Source organism: Cebus imitator, unplaced genomic scaffold (assembly GCF_001604975.1).
Source record: "Cebus imitator isolate Cc_AM_T3 unplaced genomic scaffold, Cebus_imitator-1.0 Scaffold76, whole genome shotgun sequence".
NCBI classification, from domain to species: domain Eukaryota; kingdom Metazoa; phylum Chordata; class Mammalia; order Primates; family Cebidae; genus Cebus; species Cebus imitator.
The window spans coordinates 6481502-6509151 of NW_016107391.1; the positions used below are offsets into that span (position 1 = coordinate 6481502).

Consider the following 27650-nt stretch of genomic DNA (forward strand, 5'->3'; position numbering starts at 1 on the left):
ATTTAGAGCTGCTCCCAGCTACCTAGGCACAGGTGTTCTTGCCTCTCTGATCTGTCTGTGGCTGCTGTCTCTCTCCACATGTGCCTGCTCCAGTGAAGGAAGAGAGGCAGCTGCTGTCCTGGAGGCAGACAGGAAGCTGGTGAGGGGGCTAGGGAACCCCTGAGGCCTGCCTCTTCCCGTAGGAAGCAGCACTATGGTAGAGATTTGGGACAAGGGCACCATCTGCACTCTCATCCATTTCCTTTAGGGCTGTCTGCCTCATTCTCAGAGGTCCAGTCTAGCCCTGGGACTGACAAAGTCAAGGGCATGCCAGAGTCTGAGCCATGAAACTCAGGTTCACTGCTTTGGGTTCTGTACAACATAACTTCAGACTCAAACTGAGAAAACACAGCTAACAATTACTGAGTGCTTACTCTGGCCTGGCACTGTTCTGAGTCTCTGCTGCTCAGAATGTGGGCTGTGGACCAGCAGGAGCAGCACCCAGGAGCTTGTTAGACATGCAGCATCTCAGACCCCAACTGCTGAATCAGAAGCTGCATTTTAACAAGACCCAGATAATTTGTATGACACAAAAGCTCGAGAAGCACTGTTCTTCATACTTTAGATCTATTAATTCATCTAATCCTTTAACAATCTTCTCAGCTGAGTCCATTTTTTATCATCCCCATTTCACATGCAAAAAAAAAAAAAAAAAAAAAAAACAAACCTGAAGCACAGAGATGTTAGGCAACTTGTCTTAGGTCACACAGCTAGTAATTTTGACAGGTAGAATTCAAACCTAAATAAACTGCCTCTGGAGTCTGCACAGTTGGCCACCATGTTGCTGACCTTGTAAACAGCCCAGGGAACAGCTTCTTTATCTATCTAAATGGCAGAGGGCTTAGGACATTAGTGAGGAATAAAGTCAACTTCACCAAGATTGACCTGATGAATACCATGTCTTTCAAAAGCATAGGAATGGAGAACAGATTAGCAGTTTCCAGGGACTAGGGACAGACTTGGGTGGGGGCAGATCACGGTGGTGATAGAACTCTTCTGTATCTTGATTGTATCATCATTGATATTCTGGTTGTGATATTTCACTGTGGTTTTGCAAGATGGTATCATGGGGAAGCTAGGTAAAGTGTGCAGAGGATTCTCTGTATTATTTTTTTACAACTGCATGTGAATCTCAAAAAGATTTTAATTTAAAAACAAAAGCCTCCACAGCTGAAACTTCCAAGCTTAGAGTGTCACTAGATGAGCCATCTTTTATGTATGCATAATTAAAGGCCCAAGGAATGAGTGGAGGCATCCAATACCAAGTGCAGCTAGATACCAAAACCATTTGCGCTTCAACATTGATATGGTTTGTCTCTGCGTCCCCACCCAAATCTCATGTTGAACTGTAATTCTCAATGTTAGGGGAGGAACCTGGTGGGAGGTGATTGGATCATAGGGGCATATTTCCCTCCTGCTGTTCTTATGATAGTGAATGAGTTCTCATGTTATCTGGCTTTTAAAAGCATGTAGCACTTCCCCCTCCACTCTCTGTCTCTCCTGCTGCCATATGAAGATGTGCTTACTTCCTCTTCACCTTCCGCCATGATTGTAAGTTTCCTGAAGCTTCCCTAGGCATGCTTCCTGTACACCTTGCAGAACTGTGAGCCAATTAAACCTCTCTTCTTTATAAATCACCAAGTCTCAGGTAGTTATTTATAACAGTGTGAGAACAGACTAATACCAGAAAATTGGTACCAGGAGTGAGGTATTGCTAGAAAGATACCTGAAAATGTCAAAACAACTTTGGAACTGGATAATGGGCAGAGATTGGAAGAGTTTGGAGGGCTCAGAAGAAGACAGGAAGATGAGGAACGGTTTGGAATTTCCTAGAGACTTGTTGAATGGTTTTGACCAAAATGCTGACAGTGATATACACAAAGATAGACAGGCTGATTAGATCTCAGATGAAGATGAGGAACTTACTGGGAACTGTAGTAAAGGTCCCTCTTGCTATGCTTTAGCAAAGAGATTGGCAGCATTGTGCCGCTGCTTTAGATATCTGTGAAACTTTGAGAGATGATTTATGGTATCTGGTGGAAAAAATTTCTAAGCAGAAAAACATTCAGGATGTGGCCTGACTGCTTTTAAAAGCCTATGTGCATTTTCATAACAAAGAAATGATGTAAAACTAGAATTTATATTTAAAAGGGAAGCAGAGCATGAAAGTTCAGAAAATTTGCAGACCAATCATGTGGTAAAAAAGAAAAACCCATTTTCTGGGAAAAATTCAAGGCTGCAGAAATTTGCATGTGTAAAAAAGAGCCAAATAGTAACAGCCAAGACAATGGGGAAAATGCCTCCAAGGCATTTCAGAGACCTTAGTGGCAGCCCCTCCCATCACAGGCCTGGAGATGTAAAAGGGAAAAATGGTTTTGTGGACCAGGGCCAGGGCCCCACTGCTCTGTGCAACCTTAGGACATGGTGCCTTGTGTCCCAGCCACTCCAGCTCCAGCCATGGCTAAAAGGGGCCAAGGTATAGCTCAAGCTGTTGCTTGAGAGAGCCTAAGCCCCAAGCCTTTGCAGCTTCCATGGAGTATTGGGCCTGCAGGTATGCAGAAGGCAAGAGCTGAGGTTTGAAATCTAGCTCCACCTAGATTTCAAAGGATGTATGGAAATGCCTGGATGTCTAGGCAGAAGTCTGCTGCAGGGGTAGAGCCCTCATAGAGAACCTCTACTAGGGCAGTATAGAAGATACATGTTGGGTTGGAGCCCCTGCAGAAAGTCCCCACTGGGGCACTGCATAGTGGAGCTGTAAGAAGAGGGCTGCCATCCTCCAGACCCCAGAATGGTAGATCCACCAACAGCTTGCACCATGAGCCTGCAAAAGCTGCAGGCACTCAATGCCAGCCCATTAAAGCAGCTGAGAGAGCTGTACCCTGAAGTGTCACAGGGGTGGAGGTGCCCAAGGCCTTGGGACCCCAACCTTTGCATCATTGTGGCCTGGATGTGAGACAAGAAGTCAAAGGATATTATTCTAGGACTTTAAGATTTAATGACTGCCTTGCTGAGTTTCAGACTTGCATGGGACCTGTAGCCCCTTTGTTCTGAACAATTTCTTCATTTTGGAATGGAAGCATTTACCCTATGCCTGCACCTCCATTGTATCTTGGAAGTAATTAACTTGTTTTTTATTGTACATGCTAGGGAGAAGGGGCTTGCCTTGTCTCAAATGAGACTTTGGACCTGAACTTTTCATTTAATGAGTTAAGACTGGGGGATTGCTGGGAAGGCAAGATTGTGTTTTGAAATGTGAGAAGGACATGAGACTTTGGAGTAGCCAGGGGCAGAATGATATATTTTGGCTGTATGTCCCCACCCAAATCTCATGTCAAATTATAATTCCAAATGTTAGGGGAGGGACCTTGTGGGAGGGGATTAGGTCATAAGGGCAGATTTCCTCCTTGCTATTCTCATGATAGTGAGTGAGTTCTCATGAGATCTGGTTGTTTTGAGGTGTATGGCAGTTCTCCCTTTGCTCTCTCTCTCTACTGCCACCATGTGAAGATGTGCTTGTCTCCCTTTTGCCTTCTGGCATGATTGTAAGTTTCCTGAGGCTTCCCCAGCCATGCTTCCTGAACAGCCTATGGAACTACAAGCCAATTAAATCTCTTTTCTTTAAATCTCTTTTCTTTACAAATCACCCAGTCTCAGGTAGTTCTTTATAGCAATGTGAGAACAAATGGATACAAACATCTAATGCTCCTTAGTTCCTGAGTTCCAGCTTACAACACACAGACACAGATACACACACACACACACACACACACACACACACATCTCCCACAAACACAGCCTGCCTGTGAGCCAATTAGAAGTTATTTCCTTCTATTAGTGGAAAAGAACAAAATGTGAAGGTTCTTGTCTCCTAGGCTGCAGCAGGAGGAGAAGAGCATCCTTTTGGCCAGAGTTGACTTTAAACAGGAAAATGCCAAACCAGAATCCCGCTTTTTGGGAATTATGTGATTGTTCGTTAGTATCAATGTAGATAAGGTAATGTCCACTAACAGTCTGTAAAAACATGCAGCTAACGGATTAAGAATGAGCCCCAAAGCTCTTGTGTGTGGTGTGTGTGTGTGTGTTTGAATATATACACGAGTGTGTGTGTGTTGTGTGCCACCCAATGATCAAAGCCAATGGTTGGCTCAGGTCATTTGAATTAGAAGTTTTTGTAAAAGATTAGAAGGGTCTACAGTGAAGAGAGGAAGTCCCTGGAGGTCAGTTCATCAGGCTAACGCATTCTTTCAGTTGGCTGTCACCCGCAGCAACCTTCCCATGGCAAAGGCAGGCTGGCAAGTGCTGCTGACACTCCTGCCCAGTGAATTTAGACTGGATACACACAGTCAGCAGCTATTTATTCAGAGCCCAGTAGGGCCTGTCATGCTAGAGGGAACTCTGTAAAGTGAGGATCAAGAGAACTCACTTGGGACTCCCATCTCCCAGTCACTTTGAACAGCAGTCTGTAACCGACAGTTCCCACCCTGATCACTGCCAAAAGCAACATTACTCTCTGTATACATAAAGAACAAGGGATAACTGTTGGTTTCCTTTATCCCATAGCTCATGTCCTGGTTATGGCTGTCATGTGCCATAAAAATATGCAAGAGTTTGCATTTCACAAACATTTAACTTTCATAAGTTTTCATTTCCCACAGAAAGCCCTGTTCTACAGCTTTCTGAAAAACATCTTTCACCAAACTAGGGTCTCAACTTGGTCTCCGCAGCAGAAGAGCAAACTGAAAGGAAAATTCGTGTATTTGGGTGTTGGCTCCAAACTCTCTCTGGCCCTGGTCACCTCCTATATATGATTTATATCTGCTTGGAACTGAATGGTGATAGAACGAAATTACAGGGTTGAAGAAAAGTGGCTGGTCTCAGCATCACCTTTCCAACACTCACCCTCTGAGAAGGGTACCCAATATTTTTAGTGCCCATTCAGATGCCCATTGAGGAGGGGTTATACTGGGTGCTCCTGGAGGGTGGAGGGACAGGCAAGCTGCTCACCCTGAGATAGAGGGTATGCTTGTTTCCTAGGGCTCACATAACAAAGTATCACCTACTGCGTGGCTTAAGACAGCATATTATTGTCTCACTATTTTAAAGGCAAGATGTGCAAAATCAAGGTGTCTGCAGGGCCTTGGTCCCTCAGAAACATGTCGGGGATTCTTCCTGGCCTCTTCCCAGCTTCCAGTGGTTTGCTGGCAGTGGCAGCCCCAAGTGTTCCTTGGCTTGCAGATGGATAACTCCCGTCTCTGCCTTTGTTATCACATGTCCTTCTCCCTGAGCATCTCTTCTCTTCTGATTAAATGGGGGGGGGGGGGAATACTCTGCTCCAGAATGACCTCATCTTAATTTAACTAATTACATCTGCAATTACCCCATTTCCAAATAAGGTCACATTCTGAGGCACTAGGAGTTAGGATTTCAACATATCCGTTTTGGAGGGGATACAATACAACCCGTAACAGAGGTGGGGGATAATCGCCAGAACAAGGAAAAGACGGTGTCTCAGGGGTTTCATAATTAGCAAGGTCCAGTGTCCTGGGAGGATAGCAGAAAGCTAGCAGACCTCCAAGGCAGGAACCCGGACCCAGGGATTTCAGCTCTTGCAATGATCTGGTGTCCTAGCTGGGTATAAAAATAGCAAAGCTACCCTAGCCAGACCATGTCAGACTGGACAATTAGCATATTAGGGTGGCCAGTGTGAGGCACGGACCAGAACACCTTCCCCAGTATGCTGGCCAATGTGATCCTCAGAACTTTCACAACCCAGGGTAGGCGGGCATCAGAGAAGGAGTCCCAAAAGAGACAAAAATCAAATCCCCAGTCTTGAAGCCGAGCTTATTTTAGTTTAGAAAAATTAATGTAAACAGAGAGTTCTTAACCCCAACTAATGTGGCAACTGCAAATTTATAGCTAAACACATTCCTTCACCTATAGTCATACTCCTTTTCCACGCACTGCACAAGGACCAGCCCTCAGGATAAGAAAGACAGGAGTCAACGTGGCAAATGGGGTCAAAATTGACAGAAAGAGGGCAATCATGCACGTCAGCGGGGAATAATGGTGAACCTGGAGAAACCAGTATTGCTCCAGATCCTGCTTCCAAATCCTTGCAGAAAAGAATATTAATATTAATATTAATAAAATTCCAAAATGTGATCCCAGAGCAATAATAGAACACCCATGCCAAACTTCACAGCCGTGGGGAGGATGCACGTAGCTGAGCAATCTGTGGATAGCATTCTTCAGCTGAAATTCTTGAAAGCTTGTAGTGCTCAGGCCAAAACGCTCTGGAAACCAAGTCCTATGGAAAGCACAAACTTTATGAATCACACATGTGGCCACAAAGCCAGCCCTGCAGCTCTGAGTGAAAAGATTTGCACAGAAATCTGTCCCCACACTGAAGACCACCAGGGCTGATGTAGAGCACCATGGGTCCTGAGAGGATAGAAAACTCACTCAGCCCTGTGGGGACTTTCTTGGCAAACTCTGGAAGATAGAATCCAGTGGAGCGCTGGGCTGGAATTAGACACGTTAGACAAAAGGACCACTTCTTACTGACTCAGGGGCCTGCCTGGAGAAGAAGCCTCCAGGGGGAGAAATGAATCCTTTTCTAGCTACTTAACCTCTTTGTTCCTCCGTTTTCTCATCCTTAAGTCAGGGAGCACAGAAGAGCACTTATCTCCTGGGGTCTTTGTGAGGGTGAAATGAGTTAGTACACAGGAAGCACTTAGAAAGCGCCTGGCCCCTCAAAACAGCCAACATAAGTTCTCACCTGCAGCAAGCACTTACAGCCAAGCCGAAGGTTTGGAATCTTCCCCTGAAGTTGCATCTCTTCCAGCACTCCCCCTAAAATTTCATTTCTACTTTACAGATCTCGGATTCCCTTCCCGCTTTGTCTCCCAACAACCTATTCACAATCTGGAGTGCTTCCCACTCAATGTCATAGGACCTAAGGACAGGAAAGGCCCTGCTATGTCCCCCAGCTTCCGCCTCTGCCCCAAGGCACAGCTCTGTTCACACTGACTCCGACAGATGGATGTCATTTCAATACAGGAAATATTTATTGAACATCCACTCTGGGCCAAGCCTTATGCTCGGCGCTGCTAGGAACACACACAGGAGTGAGGCAGGCCGAGTTCCCGCAGTCTATGCAGGAGAACTGGAAACTCCTGCAGCAGCTGATGCTGCAGGCCGCAGGCAGACTTTCTTCTTCTCTGGGAAACCCCAAGTTTCTGCTCTTAAGGTCTTTGATGATTGGACCCACCCAGATCATGAAGGATAATCACCTTTACGTAAAGTCAACTGACTGCAGATGTTAATCACAGCTAGATTTGTGTTTGATGGAATAACTGGATGCTGTAGCACAGCCAAGTTGATATATAAAATCAGCCATCACCACAGACTCGTTTGTCCTTGTCCTACCCACTTTATGTTTGTTTCTTCCTGAGTCGTAGCTCTATAACCTATAACAATTTCAGGCCCACCATGAGACGCAGAGAAAACAGCTTTCCGTGGACTTCTTTACCAGTTCCCACACTTATATTAGTTTGAATTCCCTAAAGAAATTTTTCATTCCATTTCACTCATAATGGTTCTCCTTCCCTGTCTGAACCCCAAGTGATATAAACTCTATGTCCCAGAACCGTCTGGCCTTATAGAATATTGGAATTGCCTCCTGAGCCCTTAGCTATGGCTGGTTGTGAGACCACACCTTGCAAGATTGGGGGCTCTCCAACAGGCTGCAGTTTCCATTTTAAACCAGCAACCAATACATGATGCCCTCCCACTGCCATAATATATGGGCCCAGAAATCCAGGCTCCCTGCACTATTGTACCTAGTAACCCATCCCCACAATTTTGGATCCTCCTTGACCCTCGATGGTTGCCCATGCTTCTCTCTCCTGCTGAAAATGACACAATTGGGTCCCACTGGTGGCTGTTTCATAAACGAGCTATGGCTCTCTGGCTGCCACTACCACTAAGAAACAGGGGCTTCACCTGGCAGGTCCCAGGTTAGCCCTGCTGCTACCCTCACCACCATCCAAAGCCTCCCAGCCCCAGAGAGAACAAAGTTCACTGTGAGACCCCTGAGTGTATGCTTACTCCACGGTTGTGTCTGCCTATGCAATTCCTGGAACTCAGTCCTGGAGGCTGGATCCTGTAAGGAAATACCCCCTGTCAATGAGGTATTCCTTCTCTGGCCACCCATCATGGACATGGCCTACTGATTTTGCCTTTACTGCTTTTAGCTCCTTTATCTTCCAAGGGAAGCTTATGGGGAGTGGAGATTGGTCTACCTTATGCACAAGTCTTGGAGAAGACTTCCTCTAGCTCTTGGTACCTCAACTAGCCTGCAGTATCCTCCTCCTCCTCTAGAGAAAACATGCAGAACGGTACACTCCTCTGCCACTGGTCTTGAGGTTGTAATTGATATCTATGGCTTCCTTCGTCTGCTAACCAATCTGTGCTTCCCCATGCTCAGTCAGGACCTCAGCAGGCTGGGGTCTTTACCCGGTAGAGTGACCAAAACCTTAATTCCTGAAGGGCCTGAGTCCTCAATTACCCTGCCTGTATTTTGGTTACTGTAGTTTTCTATTAACCTTTACTAGTAGGTGTGGAACTACTAAGAGGTGACCCACAGAATCTCCCGGGTTCCAGAAAGAGTCTCTCTTGCCCCCATTATATAGCTACAATCCAATCACCCCTTGGTAATCAGGATCAATCACTCCAACCAGTAGAGTAACTTTTCTGCCTGTTGATTCGGTGGACTTGTCCTGGTCTGTTTGTGCATTATGGAAAGATACCTGAAACTGGGTAATTTATAAAAAACAGAAATTTATTTCTCACAGTTCTTGAGGCTGGAAAGTCCAAGATCTAGGTGCCAGCATCTTGTGTGGGACTTTTTGCTGTGTCTTCCCATGGTGGAAGGTGGAAGGGCAAGAGAGGATGAATGCTGTCTTCTCACATGGCAGAAGAGTGGAAGAGCATGAACTCACCCCCACAAGCCCTTTTATAATAGTGTTAATCTATTCATGAAGGTGGAGACCTCATGACCTAAACACCTTTCATCAGGCCCTACTTCCCAACACTGTTGCATTCGAGATTAAATTTCCAACACATGAATTTTGAAGACATTCAGACCATCACAGTCTTTAAGCCCAAAATGACCTGATCCTTCTTTCAGTTTAATGAAATCATAGTTGTAGCCCCTGTGCAAGGCTAAAATTCTGTGCATGGATTACTAAACATAATATAGTAAGAGATGCAACTCTATTTATATCCCTTGATTCCCAGACCCTTGTATTCTGACTATGGGGAGATAGTGTCATATTATGGTCTCTGACTCAAAGCACATACTATGTCCTTTAAGATAGAACCCAATCCTTTCAGAGTGTTTAATCCCAAATGGTACTGCAACTGAGTCTTCTGAAAGTGACTGCACCTTTCATTCAGCCCAGCCACTTCCAGTTAATGGGGTATATGGTGAGACCATTTAATTCCAAGGGCATTAATCCATGGCAGCACTTTCTTTGCTGAGAAGTGGGTTCCTGGAACAGAAGCAATGCTATGGAGAATGCCATAATGGTGGATAGACATTTTGTGAATTCATGGATGATGGTGCTCACAGAAGCACTATGTGCAAAGACGATAAGTCAATTTCTAGAATACGTATCTATTCTCGTGGTGACAAATCTCCACCTCCTTCATAATAGAAAAGGTCCATTGTAATCAATCTGCCACCAGGTGACTGTCTACTCACCCCCAGGAAATGGTGTCATATCAGCAGCTCAGTGTCTAGTCTCTGCATAGGTTAGGCACCCAGCTATAATATTAGTACAACATTTGTAAGGGGAAGCCCACCCTGTTAAGCCCCTGCATAACCTCCATCCTGCCAACTTGGCTTCTCTATTCATGGTCCCATTGAGCAAGCACTAGGGTGGCTGACAAAAGAGGCTGACTGATAGCTCCTGAGCATGTTATTTTGTCCATCTTATTATTAACCTCTTCTACAGTAATGATGCCCTTTGGGCATTCACACAGGACACAAATATCATCACCATTTGTGCCCATTCTAAGAGAGATCCATCATATACATCTTCCCCAGACTTCATTATCACTAACCTTTCAACCCTGTTCCTTCCAAGTTCCTGTCTCTCCAACTAAACCATTAGCAGCTACCTACACATCTATGTAGATCCATACTATCTTTCATTTCACACTAGTGGACAAGCAAATGTACTCCTCAAAGTTCTGCCCACAGGGTCCAATCAGGACAAGGATACCACATAGTAATTTTCAAACAGAAAAAAGTTTATTATGAAGAATTATTAATAAAGGAGTAGAATAATGACTGGTAAGAGTTAAAGAATATAAGAACAGCAGATATGGGTAGCAGCTATTACCCCTAGGGCTGAGATTGGTACTGACAGAAGAGCCCTTCCTCCCTCTAGGGCTGAGGTTAATATCTTGGAAAGAGGAGAGCCATGGCCTATTGGATGAGAAAAAAGTAATGAAGGGAGATGACTTGCTGGTGGGACTTGCTGGGAATCTGCCTTCTAGGGTTTTGGGGGAAGGTGTCCGCAGGGAGATGCCATGCCTGGAAACTCACTGTACAGTCACCTGAGGGAGACCTGGGGGAAGCTATTCACAAGAATAAGTGTGGCATTCCACTGGAAGGTTGCCAGAGGACATGATTGGGAAGGAGGAGGCTGTCAGTCACTGTAGGAGCTCAAAAAGCCCCTCTACAGGAGCCGGGCATTGGGAAAAGGAGTTCACTGCATGAGCCTGGCATAGCAGAAACTACATGCTCCCAGGACCTAAGCCTGAAGAAAGCATGTCTGTAGAAGCCTGGTGGACCAGGCTCACGGGAACCAGGGAGGAGAAACCCCTTCTCTCTTGAGTGTCTCTCCAGTGCTCTTTGTCAATAAGGCTTACATCCTGCCAGCTGGCAAGGGAAAAATATTTACAAAGCCCACCCCATTATCGACAAGCAGGAAAATAAGGGTAGATTTGGAGCTGGACAACAATATATTGATAACTGACATGGGTATAAGGATGTCAGGAAGTGGGGCCAGAGAGGAAGGCAGGGAGTAGGCCAATACATGAACATTATTCTGGGAATAAAGTTAACAAACAAAGCTCTTGATCGAGAAATAAGCCAGTAGGAATCAGGAAGCAGAAAATGAGCTCCTCTGCCCATTCTGCTCATACCGCCCTCATTCACCCTAACACACACACACACACACACACACACAGAGAGAGAGAGAGAGAGAGAGAGAGAGAGAGAGGGAGAGAGAGAGAGAGAGAGAGATGACAAGCTGTATCCAAAGGTAGGGACTAGATGTTCTCAGTTCTGTTTGACTCTAAGCAAACAACCCTTAAAAAACAAACCCTGCGGTCCTGATGTTGAAAGAAGCACCTGCTCCCATTCCCCTGGAACCTGGCCAGGGTTGAACTAACAGTAGGTGCTTAATAACAATCAGTTGCTTTGAAAGAAAGAGTTTTTTTTTTAGCTCCACTCCATCAGTGACTGCACTTTACGTTCAGGGTCATCCCTTGTCCTGGGGTCATCCTTCTCCAAGGCAGCACCCTCCCTATGATGCCGGCTGGTTCCTGGGAACTCACTGTGTCTGGAGGCTCTCTCCCACTCCCTGTGAAGAAAGCATCATCCTCAATCACTGTTGCCACAGCTCTGACCTCTTGAATGCTGGCAATGTCCCTCCATTCTCATGACAAAGTGAGCTTGGAGTGTACCCGTCAAGGGAAGGGAAGGAAAAGGGAGGAGAGGCGCAGTCCTTAATATATCTTAGTGCTGGTTCATAAGTTTGGTCTCTCTGACCTTTACCCTTTGTAGGCGAGGCTTTTTGAAAGGGAAATGGAGAAGCAAACAGCCAGTCTGGAGTCTCTGGGATTTGAGGTCAAGGAAAAGATTGGTCACATCCGGCCACTGCACTCTCAATCTTGCAATATCTTTAAGTGGTGGTCATGATTTCATAAACATCATAGGTCAGGACTCACAAAGTGAAAACTGCCTTGGACAAAGAGCATTCCGAGAGATCCACAGCCTTCTCCAAGATTCTCAAGACCCTAGATGAAGTGCTCATCAATGTTCTTTCTTCCCGTCTTTCCCCTTTGCCTATTTTGTTCACACCACCTCCAAATAAGTCAAATCAGACATGTACAGAGTCCCTGCTGAAATGGCCATTATCCTTCCCAACTCGGCTTCAAGAGGGGAAGCTGGGCTCTTCCCCTAAGAGCTCACCTCACCTTCCCCTTTAGGAGAGCAGAGTTCTACCACTGAAGAAGTCAGAGTAAGGTCCTGCTTCTGAAACTGTCATGAGCATGGGGATCACCCTGGGACCTTCTTAAAATGCAGATTCTGATTCAGATGGTTTAGGGAGAGCCCAGAGCATCTGAATTTGCCAAAATGGTCAAACCATTGCTACACTTTGAGTAGCAATGGTCTACAGTGTGTGGCTTAGAGAACCAAGCTGACACAAGCACAGAGGACACAGGCCTCAGCAAGGACCTTGAGGTTGGACAAGGCTTCACAGAGTTTTTGGCACACGGGAGCTGGGTCTCCTGCCCACTTCCTCCTCAGGCAGTTATGGGCCACCTAAAGAAGTGAGACTGCAGGAAATGAAATAATATATATTTTTGGAAAATATCAATGATCATAAGAAAAGAGCAAAAGATGAGAATGGCCTCTGATGATGCCTGGCAGGAGAAGTGGGTGGATGTAGGAAAGGCTGCATTAATTCACTGTCTTTGCACAAGTGCCTAGGGAGCCATGGTTTTCAGCTTCTTAGCCAAGAGTCTGGCATTTCACTGCATAGGTGCTGTTCTTAATCTAGGGTATGTCCATTCCAAGGTCTCTGATGGGTACAAACATAGTCCTGTTTGCATCTTTATCCCCATGATCATCCTAACCCCAAAGGTACCCCCTACTACCCAGGACACATAGTCAAAGAAACCCTGCATGTGCATCTTCAATGCCTGAGTTCCCTCGCTCATTCAAAGCACTCTGTGCAGCCTGAGCCCAGCCCTTCCTGGCTTTAGAGCCTTAGCCTGTGCTGTTATGGCGCCTGGGATTCCTTTCCCTCCACCCTTGATACGCTGGCTCCTCCTAACCCTTCTGGTCTCAGAGTGAAGGTACTATCCCAGAAAATTCTTCCGTGACATCCCATCTGAGTCACTGGCCACTCTCATCAGAGCACCCTGTCTGCCATTTGTTACCCCTTTTTCACCTGTGGTTCGCCTGTTCATGTTCCTTCTACCCCACGAGGATACTGTCACCACCAAGTCAGGTACCTACCCAGTACCTGGGATGGGTTAGACACTCAATCAACACTTGATGAAGAAAAGAATAAAGCCTGATAGACTCATGTCCCCCTCATGAGGGGTGCCCTAGCCAACTGACACCAGGTTGATCATTTACGCCATTTTTTTTCCAATTTGTGTTATTAACAATAGAACTATTTTCCATCCTAAAGTAATCTTATCCCACAAGGCCCCACACCTAGTGATTTCTGCGGATGCTGTGGATGCCAAGCACCTCAGGGCAAGGGCCAGGCACAGGACAGGGTTCCCGCTATTGTCTCTACTCAATCTTCCCATAAATTGGTTAGCTGGGACCTCATCATTCAGTCACCTGGCTCCAACAAGCGTTCAAAGCTGGCAACAGGAAGTCTGCAGGGCCCTCCCAGAGGGAAGATGGGAAGTTAAGGCTGCAAGCTCCAAGCCCTTGTTCCTGGGAGAGAACTAAGGAACTGCTACCATAACTGGTGTCCAGGCCGCTGGCTTGTCCCAGCTCTGGGCAGCCACAGAGAAGTCCTCCAAGTCTCCAGGGGCATGATGAGCAGCTCATGCATTGTCTTCTCCTGCCTTTTCCATGCTTTTACTGTGATTCTCATCTAAAGGCACCAGGAAAAAGGGTCTTTCTAGGCACTGTTTACATTCTTGTCATTTTGCCTGTGTTTAGACTTACAAAAAAATGCATCTTAAACATTTACAAGCAATCATAGGCTCTCATGGATTTCAAATAAACTTTCCTATAAACCAGTCAACTTCAGAGTCTCTGTTCCCTCTAGGATCGTAAACCCTCAGAGCTGGTAGGCCCTTAAGCTAGAGACACTGAGGCCTTGGGGGTTAGGGACATGCCCAGGCTCACATGGCACATAGTGCTACAGCTGGCCTGCAGCACAGGTCTCCTGCCTCCAGAGCCTGCAATTCCCATTTCATGAACAGAAAAATCAGAGCCCAACAGCACAATGCCTCTGAGGTCATGTGGTTCTAGTTTTTAAGAGAACAAACTGATTTGAGGTTTCAAAATATTAAAGTACTTAAGGTTTGGAGTAGGAATGTGTGTTAAGTGCGCATTCTTCGTCATCAGCCAGGCTCCATCGCCAGCCAGGCTGGCTGCCTGATAGGAGTGCCCTGGGACTTGGGGTGTTGAAAGCATCTGCCACACAACTCCAAGGCCCAGGACTCGAAACTGCCAGACTGCAGCGTGGCTCCAGGTAAAAGGACCAGACCTGACAGGCAGCCCAAGAGCAGGTCCTGGTAAAGAATGACAAAAACCAGCCCTCTCTAGCCAGTGCTGAAGGTCTTCACATCAAACACTACTCCAGGGTCTGCACTAATTTGGGGCTTGGGGCTACCTACCCTTCATAAGACTCTCAGTGGGTCCCAGAATGAAGCTCCCTGTTGAAGCCTCTCATCGCAGGCCACACAGTCCTGAGCCCAGAGAGGAAGGGTCTAGCGCAAAACCAGAAGACACCAGGATGCCCTACGCCCCTAAGGCCACCACTTTCCTCTCTCTACCAGCACAGGCCCCAGGCAGGAAATGAAGCAAAGCCCCTTCTAAAGCTCAATGGTGGAATTTCAAAGCAGGGCTCCCAGAGAGGAGGCCTAAGCTCCAAGGAGTCATGTTACAAAGGAAGCTAGGGCCCCAGGGGTTCCTGCCACAGGGCCTGTTCTGCAGAAGGCACTGGACTGGCACTGGCTTGGAATGGTGGGGAAGGCCTAAAGCCTGGCTCAAGAGTCTCAGAAAAACAGAAAGTGACCTGTCCTTCCCTGCCAGGAGCACAGTGCAAAGACTTCATGTGCTCCTGTGCCCCAGAGCCCAGGAGGCCTCCTCTGCACAGGCCCTGGCTCTGTCCTCCAGGAGGCTGGGGGCTGAGGGTGGGTGGAGCACTGAGGACTGCCACCCTAGGCCCTAATGATTTCCCCAGATTACAGAGATTTGAGGACAAGATGTTTTCAGAGCAAAGTTACTGATAACGTCCCCAGGCTCTGGTTGTGCCAGAGCTCCGTGCATGACTGTGCTGTGCTTGAGATAAGAGAGGGCATGACTCCTGTCCTTGGGATTTTTACAGAACAGCAGGAGGAGGATAATAAAAATAAGTCTAAATGTAATGTGTTACCTTGGATTGGATCAAGGAACAGAACAAGGACACTATTAGAAAAACCTAGTAAAATCCAAATAAAATCTAGAATTTAGTTAATATAAAGTACCAGTGTTGGCTTCTGAGATTTTTTAGGTTTCTTCAAAACTCATTTATTTATTTATTTCTAGCTTTTTTGAGGTACAGTATAACTGACAAATAAAAAAAAACTGTATATATTTTCAGTGTACAATATGATATGCTGATACAGGTATACATTGTGAAATTATGACCACAATGACCTAATGAACATATCCAGCATCTCATATAATTACCTTTTTGTGTGACGAGAACATTTTTCACTTTCTTAGCAAATTTCAAGTATGCAATATAGTATTATCAGCTATAGTCACCATGATCTCCAGAACTTATTCATCCTGTATAATTAAAACTGTATACCCTTAGTTCAACATCTCCCCATTTTCCCTACCCTCTAGCCACTGGCAACGACCATTCTACTTCTGATTCTATGAGTTCAATTCTTTTAGACTCCACATATCAGTGAGATGATGTAGTGTTTGCCTTTCTGTGCCTGGTATATTTCACTTAGCATAATGTCCTTCCCATTGTATATAATGGGAAATTATAAGTGTGTGTGTATATATATATATATATATATATAAAATGGGAAATTATTACATATATATAATGAGTATATACACATAATCAGCACTTTACATGCATTAGATCATTAAATCCTTCCAAAAACTTTATGGAGGCTATAAACTGAGGAAGCTGAGGCCAAAGCTGTAGACATCCTGAGTCTAAGCAGCCAGCAGGTGGTGGCTCAGAGGTGACCAGAACTTGGAGGAACAGAGACAAGGCAACCACCTATACAACCTCATGTATACAAGAACTATTGGATCAGCTTGCTAAATGGAAATGCCAGTCTAAATAAAAATGAGTGCTCTGCCATAAGGCTCCTCAAACACATGCTGAGTCTCCTGAACTCCCTCCAGAGCTAAGGCCTGCTGGAGGGTGCTCTTCCTCCATGTGCAGTGTCCTCAGTGAGAATGCCACCAACATCCCTCCCTGCAGTGTGCAAATCCTTCCAGTGGGAAATTAAATTCTTTCCTATTCCCTCCTCTAGGGCCTTGGAACCTAATCCTGAGAAGCTTACTAAGGGAAAATTCTTTCTTCTATTTATAAGATTTTTTTTTCAAGACTCAAAACACCTCCTAGGGCTCTTTTTCATACAAACTGGCAGCTATTCCCAAGTATCTTATTAAGCGTGAGTTCCTATGGCCATCGCATTGCCTGGTCATGCCCAACAATGCAATCCCTTGTCCCTACTCTCTTTACTCCTCCCTTGGCCCTGAACTTCACTGCCAGCAATTGTAGTTCAAGTTATGAGATACAGGGAGAAGTTCTACATTCTCTCTCTCCTAACAGCAATGAGCCTACACAGGCAGAGAGCCGATGAAAGTCTTTGAGTTTTCTCTTTTGGGTATCTATGCTTTCCTGGGTGCTGGAACTATGAGTTCTTAGCAGCTGCTAGTGAAATATGAGCTGCTGAAGAACAGACAAGCCCCAGGCAGGAAGGAAAAGGTTTTATGTGGGGTCCAATGGTTTCTGCCCTCAATTTCAATCATGGGCAGGAGAGACCAGGCTGATCTGTCTTTCCTAAAAACACTTTTCTAAGAAGAGTTATGATCACAGACTTGGCAGAACTCAGGGCACTTGGGCAACCATGTCACAGCAGCTCGGAGTGAATCAGAACTCAACACATGTGTCAGGCTTTGCTCTTAGTGGTTGAATCAACTTCATTAGAAGAAATCCCCATTTCGTCCTCAAGGTTTTAACCACTTCCTAGTGGTGACGCCAGCTAGCAAGGCCACAGCTGAGATGCTGATGGTTGCTCAGGGGTATTTCATGCTCAGTGAATAATTATGTGAACAAAATAACACAAAGTGGTTGCCAACAGCTATTAGACCTGTGAAAAATAACAATGGAAAACTCAATTGACTGGCTATCAAAGAGCCCTCATAGAAAGGAGGAAACCAGCTGTGGCTTCACATCTGTAAACTCAAATGCAATGAGAAAGAGGCAAACAACCAAAGGAAAAACTGTCCACAAGTCCTTACTCTCGGAATTATATCAACACTCTCATACACCATTTAATTGGCTGAGAGTTGGTTTCATTCCAAATTGGCGTGCACCTGAGCAGTGCAGAGGAAGCCTTGCAGAGCCTCTGGCTGTTTTTAAATGGGGACAGATGAAGCAGAGGACAGGAAAGCGAATTCCCCTTGCCTCTGAATACAAGAGATACTCCTGGAGTTCTCCCTTCAGAGACTGCCCTCTGGTGAGTGCCTTCCACTGTAAGCAAGCCCAGCTCAGAAGTCAACAGTGATGGCAATGGAAGGCCTTAGCGGAAGGTCCTTCCCTGCAGGTAAAATCAGTGCTAGATGACAGCCTCACTGTCAACTTACACCTGGGAAAGTGATCTCCTGGGCATGAGGATGAGCAGAAAAAGTGGTCTTCATTTCATTTCTAATCTCTGGGGAAACATCCCATTTGTTGTGCAAAGAGCATGGCTTTGGAATCACACAAGTCTGGGTCTGACTCCTACCTCCATCATTCATTAGCCGGTTTTCTTATCTGCTTTGCAGGGCTGTGATAAAAACTAATGATAATGAATATAAAGCCTCTGGAATGATGGCAGTGATGCAGACATTTAGAACAAATGCTGGCTATTTTCATTGATATTAGCAGGTGGCACTGCCCCAGGGAGCCTAGAGACATTACTGTGCACCTGGGGTTCATCAGATGTCACCATCAATCACAACTCGGATCAGAAACATTACTGCCCCAAACCCTCATGGCTGTACTGTCTGCTTCGCAAAGTCAGACTCCAGAATTTTAGCTGTCCTGTGTCATCTTCCACCACTAGCTCTCATAAGTCCCAGGTTCCCACCATATTAAGCTTCTCAGCCCAAACATGCCCTGCTCGGTTCTGACACTTTTGCCCTCTTACTGGGGATTTTTCCTCCCCATCTGCAACTTGCTGAAATTCCATTTGTCTTCCAAAGTCTGTCTCATGAATCATCTTCTCCAAAGAGTCTTCTCTAATCTCTTTATTAGAATAACCTCCTTGGCCCCTCCGTAGCACAGTGTGCAATATCAAATGCTTACCATAAAAACCAGATTAAAGTATCTCTTTTCTCTGAGATCCGTCCTCTGGCTCTAATAAACAGTGCGGGCTCTGGAGTTTTAATCCCGACTCTTCCTTTTACTAGTGGTGGCTTTGGTCAAGTTACCTAGCTCTCCAAACCTTAGTCTCCTCATCTGTAAAATGAGATGATAATTATAGCCCCAAACACATGGAGTTGTTGCAAGGATTAAATGTAATGATGCTGGTGAAAATGTCTGCCACATGTTAGTGCCAGAAATGTTGATGGCTGCTCTGAGAATTTGTGTGAGTCAGTGGGGTTGCTGCTCACTAACCTGGGAGCTCCCCAAGGCCAAGAATGAGATTGCCCCACGGAAAGAACATGGTTTTTGGCATGACCAGATGCCCATAAATGTTGGCTGAAAGGACTGGACTTTCCATTGGGAGAGTTAACTCTGTGAAGGTTGAGGTGGCATCTGTCCTGACCTCTCTGAGTGGGGCAGAGGGCAAGTCACCCCTTCATCAGCATTGCAGGAGAGCAGGGCCCATGAGAGACAGGCTAGATGGGAGATGCTGTTCTCTGCAGTGATGGGACCACCTTGGCACCGAGAACCAATTCTTGTTCCACTCTTACGTCCAGCCCAGAGGCTCTTCCTGCAAGTGTGGCTGGCTGACATTCTGAACTGGTCACTATAGAAGGGCCTAGAAACTCAGCTCAGCCTTCTCTTCACAGAGTCTTATGTGTTTAGCCCCAAACTGGGCAGGGCTGAAAACACAAAAGGAATATGGCCTCATTCTCACTGAGGCTGCAGCTGTTCTCAGCTTTTTCCCCACTGCCCATCAGGAAGCAACTCAAAAACATAAGCAGCTGTGGCTGTAAAAAGAGCCTGCTTCAGAACAATACATTGTGTCCAGCAAGGACGCACCGCAGTCCAGATGACAAGACGGCTGACATACATGCTGGGGGCTGAGTCCATTCAGCACACCGCAGACTGCTGATGTTCTCTGCCCTCCTGTGTGCCAGGGGTTTAGGACTTGTATTGTTGCTGCCCTGGCTCCCACTGAGCCTGGGTTCTCTCCCTCGGAGCCTGTGTGTGAGATAGTCTCTCAATTCCTTTGCAGAAGCTATAAGTGATGTGCTCAGTTCTGTGGATACCATCTGACCCTGTGCCCTTTTCTCTCTACTCTTGAGCAAGTACCCATCAGAAGCCACATTTGAGTCAGGACCTGCCCCCAGAATTTTCATCTCATCCTCAGTTCCCCTTTTGTCTGGATCCACTCGCTATGAGCTTCTATGATATTGTAGCCAGGTTTGACCAAACCACTCCTGCACATGTGTTGTTTTGAAAGATTAGCACAGAATCCAACACAACATTTCCCTTGGATTCATCTTTCAAGCCAACAGAGAAAGAGCTATTTCCAAAAAAATAGCACATTATTAACCAATGAATAAGAGCCAAGAAAACAATGTAGCCAGCATATTTATTCCAAATAGCTTGTTTAGAATGCAAATTGCAAATATATCTATTTCTACCAGGCTCTTTGGGGAACCATGCTGAAGACATCTTATAGCCAGCAGAGCCAAGCAAGCCACCTAAGGGGTTTGGGTCCTGCCCACGGGCCAGGGGCTGTCCACAATAGGGCAGCCCTGGGTTCTCCCAGGTAAGAACTTGCTCCATCCCAAAGGGCTCCTTTTCAGAGCCCTGCTACCTCTCACACCTCCCACTTGAGAGCAACACCACTTCATCCCAAGCTCTACCTTTGCCTTAAGAGCAGCCCTCTGGCCCTAGTAATCAGCACTATCCAAGAAGCTTCCCTCTAAGCAAAGGTACTTTCCCTGTGAGAAGAGAAAACCAAACACCAGTGTGACAGCTACCATCAATAAATGTCAGAGCTGGACCCCAAGTGTATGAAGGTCAAAACCAATTTGATTTATTTAAACTAAGCAAACTTCCCAGTAGGTTTGGCATATCCACAGCATTGGAGAAAGGCCTTAAGTAGACTACCTCTGCTCATTAAAGAGATAATATCTTAGCAAACACAAGCTATGTTCTGTCTTCAGAAAAATATGTAAAGCCATCTGGCTCTATATATTATAGTAGTTGTCAATAGCCTGAGGCTATGTGAAATGCCCAGCACTTTCATCTTCCTGGGTCTGGGGGTGGAAGAGGAGTGAGACATCCACGTGAGCACTCTGGGGCTGGCAGCACAGGATGATGGGGATGATGGTGATGTATCAGAGCATTCCTGTCTCCACAGAGCCCCAGAGACAAATACTGCACATGGACTAGATGAAATGCCAAATCATAATAAAAAGCCAGAGAAAGAAACGGCGCTGGAGTTTATCATAGAAATGCCTCCTGTCGGGTAAGCAAAGGAAAGAAGATTAATATGACCCCTCTCCCTGGCCAGAAGGAACCAATTCTGCCTTACAGCTACCCAAAGAGGTCATGACTAATGCTAATTAAAGAGCGTCAGTTAGTATTAATGAGAACCGACTATGTAAGCAAGAGTTCCAGCACCCACTGGGAGCCTATTGTTGTTGTTCAAATGAGAGTCCCTTGGAGGAAATATTGATTTCTACTGACTCTACACCACAAGTCCCTCCTCTCACAATCAGGACTCAGAGAAGAGCCAACTACGTGAAACTTAGAAGAGTCTCTGCACAAAAGGACTCTCAGTCCTTGGACCTCTCTTCTTCCCTCTCCATCCTTATTCCTTAGGGGATTTCATTCATCCAAAGGTCATAAATATCTTCTAAAATTTATTTCTACATTTATTTCTCCATGACAGGCCTCTTCCTTAAACCCAGGATTTCAAATCCAACTGCCAACCTGACATTTCAGACTTAATATGTCCCACACCAAGCTTCTGATTAATCATGTATGTTGACCTGCAATGTTGCTATATTCATTTGATTAATTCTGGTATTTTTTTCTGTAGATTCTTCAAGATTTCCTATATACAAGATCACATTGCTTGTGAATAAAATAGTTCTATTTCTTTCCAGTGTATATGTCTTTAATTTCTTCTTGCTCCATTTCAGTGGTTATGACTTCCAATGCAAAATGGAATAAAAATGATGAGTACAGACATCCTTGTCTTGCTCCTGATCTTAGGGGAAAAATGTTCCGTCTTGAATGATTAAGTATGATGTTTGCTGTAGATTTTTCATAGATGCCTTTTATCAGATTGAGAGAGCTCCCTTCTATTCCTAGTTTTCTGAGAATTTTGATTATGAATAGGTGTCAAATTTTTGTCAAGTGCTTTTCCTCTATTTATTAAGATGATCATATTGTTTTTCTGTTTTGTTCTTCTAATCATAGTGACTTAGGATTATTAATTTTTAAATGGTAAACCAACTTCTGTTTCTGAGATAAATTCCAGTTGGCCATAACTAGTATAATACTTTGTATATCTTTCTGGGCTCAATTTCCTTAAAATGTGTTAAGGATTCTTTATGTTTGTCTATGTTCAGAGGGATATTGGTCTTTGGTTTCCTCTTCCATATTTTTGTCAGGTATTGTATCATGTGGAAGTTTTTCTTCTTTTTCATTTATTTTTAGCAGGTGACTATAATGTCCTTTGCTATGAGTTCTTTTAAATGAATCCTGCTTGGGGCTTGCTCATCTTCTGAAGCTTATGTTTTCCAAAAAATCTGATAACTTTTGAGCCCATTATTTCTTAAAGTATTTTTCTGCCCCATTATCTTATCCTTAAAGGCCTCTGATTACTCATATGTTAGATTGCTTGCTTTTTTCCCATAGTATATGATTCTTTGTTCAATTTTTAACTCTTCCTTTTCTCTGTTCTTCAGATTGAAACATTTTCATTGTTCTCTCTTCCAATTCACTGGCCCTTTCTTCTGCAATCTCCAATCTCCTGTTGCTCTAATCCAAGGAATTTTTCATTTTAGATATTGTGCTTTTTAATTTAAAATTTCCTTTTAGCTTGTTTTTACAGTTTTCATCTGTTTCCTCATCGAGCCCATCTTTTCTTTTAAGTTCCTGGACATATTTATAGTAAAGTTTTAAAATCCTTGTCTGCTAATTACAACATCTGGTTTGCCTTGTGGCTTTTACTTTTTCTTGACTTGTAATCACATTTTACTGCTTCTTCGTATGTCTAGTAATTTTTTTTGTATTCCTGACATTGTCTCCACTGTTTGGAAATCTGAATAATGTTGTCATCCTTTAAAGGCTATTGCTGCTTTTTCTAGAAGATACTTGTCATTGGTGGGTCCTCTTGATATTGTTGAGTTTGATTTTGTTCTTTGTTAGAACTGATCTAGCTTGGGTTTTGTTTCTTTTTCCTTAGTCTCAGGGTATGAACCTTACTCTAGAGCATTATCCTTATTCCTAATACATGACCTTTCCAGGGTAATAACTGAATGTTTGAGATGCTTACTAAGTTCTCTCCATTCTGGCTTGACCATAATTTACCTTTGAGCTCTTTGAGACCTCTTACATTTGTATTAAGGTGTCAGACCCTCAGCAGCCACTCTGCCTATACACAAACACTGCAGCCCTCAGCCAAGAATCCGAGGACTCCTATTCAAATTTCTGAACAATTGTCCTCTACAATATCCTACCCCATAGCATCTCCAAATTCTGATTTCTGCCTCATCTGTCAATTTTGATTTGCTATATTTTATTTTTTTAAAGCTGGTTTGTGGAATACAAAGCTTTCTGAACAACACATAAGAGCTTTGAGACTGAAAGTTTTCATTGTCTGGCATCTCCCTAGTTGTACCATAGCCCTTTATGCACAAAAGTAACTTCTGATGATCTTAGAACCATTTTAAAGACAAAGTTGGTAGTTAACAGCCCTGGCTTGCTGAGTAACTGTTGCCTGAAGGAGCATATTGTATGTACTTTTCATAGCTGTTGGTATCTGAACATCATTTTTTGGGCCCCATATTTTTCCTATTTTAGCTGGTTGGTTGATCAAACAGTGTGGCTATGAAGCTGATACTACTTAACGATCTTTCACTGAAAATTCAGTTTAAAATGTGGTATTTAATCTATATAGTTAGAAGAAGAAGGTAAGAGCAAAAAATTGAAAGAAATCAGAGTTTCATTTACATTTATGATTGTGTTTTGTTTTGCTGGGATTTTTCGAGAACATAGTACCTTGTCATTGGCTTTCTTGACAAGATGCAGAGGAAAGGTCCAGATAGAGTTGAAACGGGTGCACCATGATTTGTATAAAAATAATGTGTATGCAGAGTATGGTTTTTTATTAAATCTGAGGCCAATTGATTAGTAAGACATTATATTTGGTATCTAAATTTAACTATGACATGATACCTTATCAATAACCATGTGAGACACATGAAATCAATCACACCATTATTGCTCTAAAATTTCTTTCATCCTATCCCTGAGGATTTGGTATTTCTCTTTCCTTTAGTAGCATGACTTAGCAAGTGATACACAATCCACCGCATGCAATTCAGAAACAAAATGAGCACAGTTTTATCTACTTGTGGCTAACTTCTTTGTTTTGGTCTTGTAAAGCCTTGTTACTCAAACTGCATTCTGGACCTGAAGCACTGATATCACCTGGGTGTTGGTTACAAATGAAGAACTACTGGCTCTCCTCCCCTGACCTACCAAATATTTTAAATAATACTCCCAGGTGATTTGGTGATTTTATTTGTTGGCACATGAAAGTTTAAGCCATGTTTTCACACAGTACTTGATGTTCTGCAAGAAAATACAGAATTTTGGTTATTTCTCCAGTGACAAATATTAATATTTGATTCACTATCAGTTTTACATACTTCTACTCTTTTTTTTCAATACCATAGCGTAATCTCTTTTAAAACATTAAAAATGTCAATTAAACTTAAAGTATGTAGAATCAAAATGCATACAACTTGAAAGCACAATTGCAGTGAATATATCAATAGCTAAGATCAGGTCTTCACATGTACAGATGATGACAACTGTGCCACAGCTGTCTCCTGGTTGACAGTAACCACACAATGCCATTAATTTTATAATGTTAAAATGTGGAAAATAAGGAGAAAAGTATATCCTAAAAATCGGCGACATAGAGTAAGTGATGAAAAACATCCTCATTCTTGATCTAGATTTGGGCTTTTCTGATGCCAGAAAGCAAGGTACTTGAGATACAACAACAATAAATGCAGCCCAAACATCCAGTGCAGGCCTTGTCTGTGTGGCATGCCTGGTCAGCAGAGTCTCCAACTAGTTTCCCAAAAATTGACAGAAGGCTGAGGATGCCACCTTAACAAAGAACAGGGGTTGAGCCCTCTAACCCACCTTGTAACTGGTCAAAGTCTCTGCTGCTTGTGAAAGGGACTTTCTGTGCTTTGCTGTCTACCAGAGCTTTCAGCCCCCCTGCATTTCTCTCCTGATGGAAAATACATTTGCCAAAGAAGAATTCTACTGGATTAAATAAAATTGCTATACTCCTCATCTTGATCTCTAGCATGAAAACACTAAGGAGTTAGGGGCCATGAATAAATGAACCCCTTAACAATCTTTCATCCAGTTTTCCCTGACTGACTTCAGACCCTGAAGCTCTTGAAGTTGGTAACATCTTGCTCCTCTTTGTGTTCCTGTATGCCTGCTTGAACTTTCCTTTCCAAGAAGTGGGAGGCATGTGGGGGATGGGAGGAAGAGGAGGAGAGAGAAAGAGAATTAATTAATTAGTTGATCTAATCTGGAAATCCTGGGATTTCTGTAGCAGCCACCTCTTTACACAAACTTCCTCCTCTGGTTCAACTCCAACAGGAAGATATGGCTTACTGTGTGGGTCATTTTACCATTTTCAGAACCAGCATGTGTAGAAATTTTACTTGGTGATATGTGTTGACCACATTGGTGATAAATTATAATCTCTGAAGGTCAGAGACAGGGTCAGTTTAACTCACTGCACATATCAACTCCAAATCTAAATGACTGTTAAACAAACGCCATTCACTGGTGTGAGTAGCTGTGTTTGTTCACAGCAGCTGGCTTTTAAAGGTCATCTTGTCTATTTCCACCCTACTCCTAATGGATATCCACTCTTCCTCTGTATCCCTCTGTACCAAGGCAGCACAGAAGTTGGAGAAGTCCTCCTGAGTCCCGTGGGAAGCAGACCACACTTCAGCAGAGATGCACAATGTGGCCTAGCTTGGCTAACAACAACCCACACGTTTTCCAACGTGTGAATATGGTGTTGCTCAGCCTCGAAGTAATGGATGTTGAAAGCTGACGCCAGAGTCCAATATCTAAAGACTTTGGCTATTGTACGTGCAGTTGCTATACAGGATGCTTCTAAGACAGAACGATGGGCTTATTCCATTCCACATGCCGAGCTATTGATCAGGACTAACAATGGTGCTGTTAAATCTCCTGCCTGTCACTGCAACATGGGCAGATTTCTGCAGACATGTGTGTGACAGAAGCCACCCAGAGCTTCATGGGGAAAGTGTTCTCTGCTCTTAGAAGTCAGACACACAAATTGGTCCCTTTCCATAGCAAGGACACCAGAGACAGCAAACCACAAACATTGTAGAAATTTATAAATGACTACCATTGAGGCTTAAAATTTCACATAATCTTCTTTGACCATCCAGTCAGAAGTGACCTATCTACAACTGGAGAACTCCAAGCACATTCTCTGCCCCTCTCTCACAGAACAAAACACTCGAGAGTCTTGGCTGACGTGTCTCTCGCTCACTAAACAGTGCACCGCCTGAGAGCTGAGACTGTGCCTCACTCACTGTTTCCCCACAGTGCCCAGCATAATGTCTGCACAAGGTAGATTCTTTACTGTGATTGTCAAATGAAGTTACCTGGAAATGTAATGAGCTAGATCTGGAGTGACCTATATGTGGGCAATCTGGGGAGTCAGTAGAAGATTATTATCTGAGACCAGTATATAATAATTACTCATTTTTACAAGAATCATTCATCTCTAATCATAAAGTCCCTCCTTCTTTAAATATCTTTAGAAATAGGAACCAGAAATGGGTTTGGGGAGTTGGGGAACTGCTCATTACTAGGAAAGAATGACAGATTCTGGCTGGATATAATTTTCTGACATTTGCTTCAGGATGGGTTTACTTTGGTCCTCAAAGAGGTATGAAATCTGACAAACCCCAGACAGAAGGAAGGATGACTGGAATGAACTGCACCAAGATGTAGTGGGTTTCCCGTCACTTAACGGTATCCCATTAAAGCAGCCGCATGCAGGATCTGGCTCATACTTTCTCGTGAGAAGTTGCTGTTACTGTCTCTTCCTAATTCTGCATTCATGGATATTGTGTTGGTAAATTGAAACCAGCCATGGTGGGACTATTTATACCATGGAAACTGACAAACTGCAAATCAAGACTTTTTTTTACTTTCTCCAGAGAGCCACTTGTTAAACATTTACCAGCACACCACTGATTCATTCAAAGCTAAATGACCAGTATTACGAAAATCTGTAGATGAAATCCTGCACTAAAACATCATCTCAAGACATTTGGTAAGATAACTTCTAAGGCTCCTCGAGCGCCAAGGTTTCAAAACATCTCTTATCCCAGCTGGAGACAGAGGTCCCATGCCTGGGATTGTTGCTGTTCGTGGTGGTATCACTGCCAGGTTCCCAGGTCTGGCCACCCTACCTGTTTAATTATGGACTTAGCCGAAGTCTGGATCCAACACTACCATTACAGCCAGACCCCAGCTCAATAAATGCAGCTTCAGCATCTGGCAAGCAATCCCTCTCAGAGCCCGGTGCTGGCAGATGCCTTGAGATGATTTCCTGATCTGTGGCACGAGAATGTTCCACCAGCTCCACTGCAGTTATGGAACAACCCTGGATTCTACACACTGGTACACCCACAGAGGCCAGAGGGCAGGGTCACAATCACTAGAGTTTTCCTGCAGACAGAGGGCACCTTTCAGAGGCCAGCCCCAGGAATCCTGTTCCCATGTGGAACAGAGACATGGGGAGCCACAGAGAGGAAGGATGGGCACGTGGAGTCAGAGGAGACACAGACAGAGGCAATTAGCAGTTGTCATAAAACAAAGCTGCAGCAACAG

General features: G+C 44.3%; 1 protein-coding gene across 1 annotated transcript in view; it reads right to left on the minus strand.

Moving 5' to 3' along the window:
- Positions 1 to 27650, minus strand: part of SLC25A48 (solute carrier family 25 member 48) — a 248703-nt gene that overhangs the window by 166706 nt on the left and 54347 nt on the right. The gene's annotated exons all lie outside the window — the stretch shown is intronic.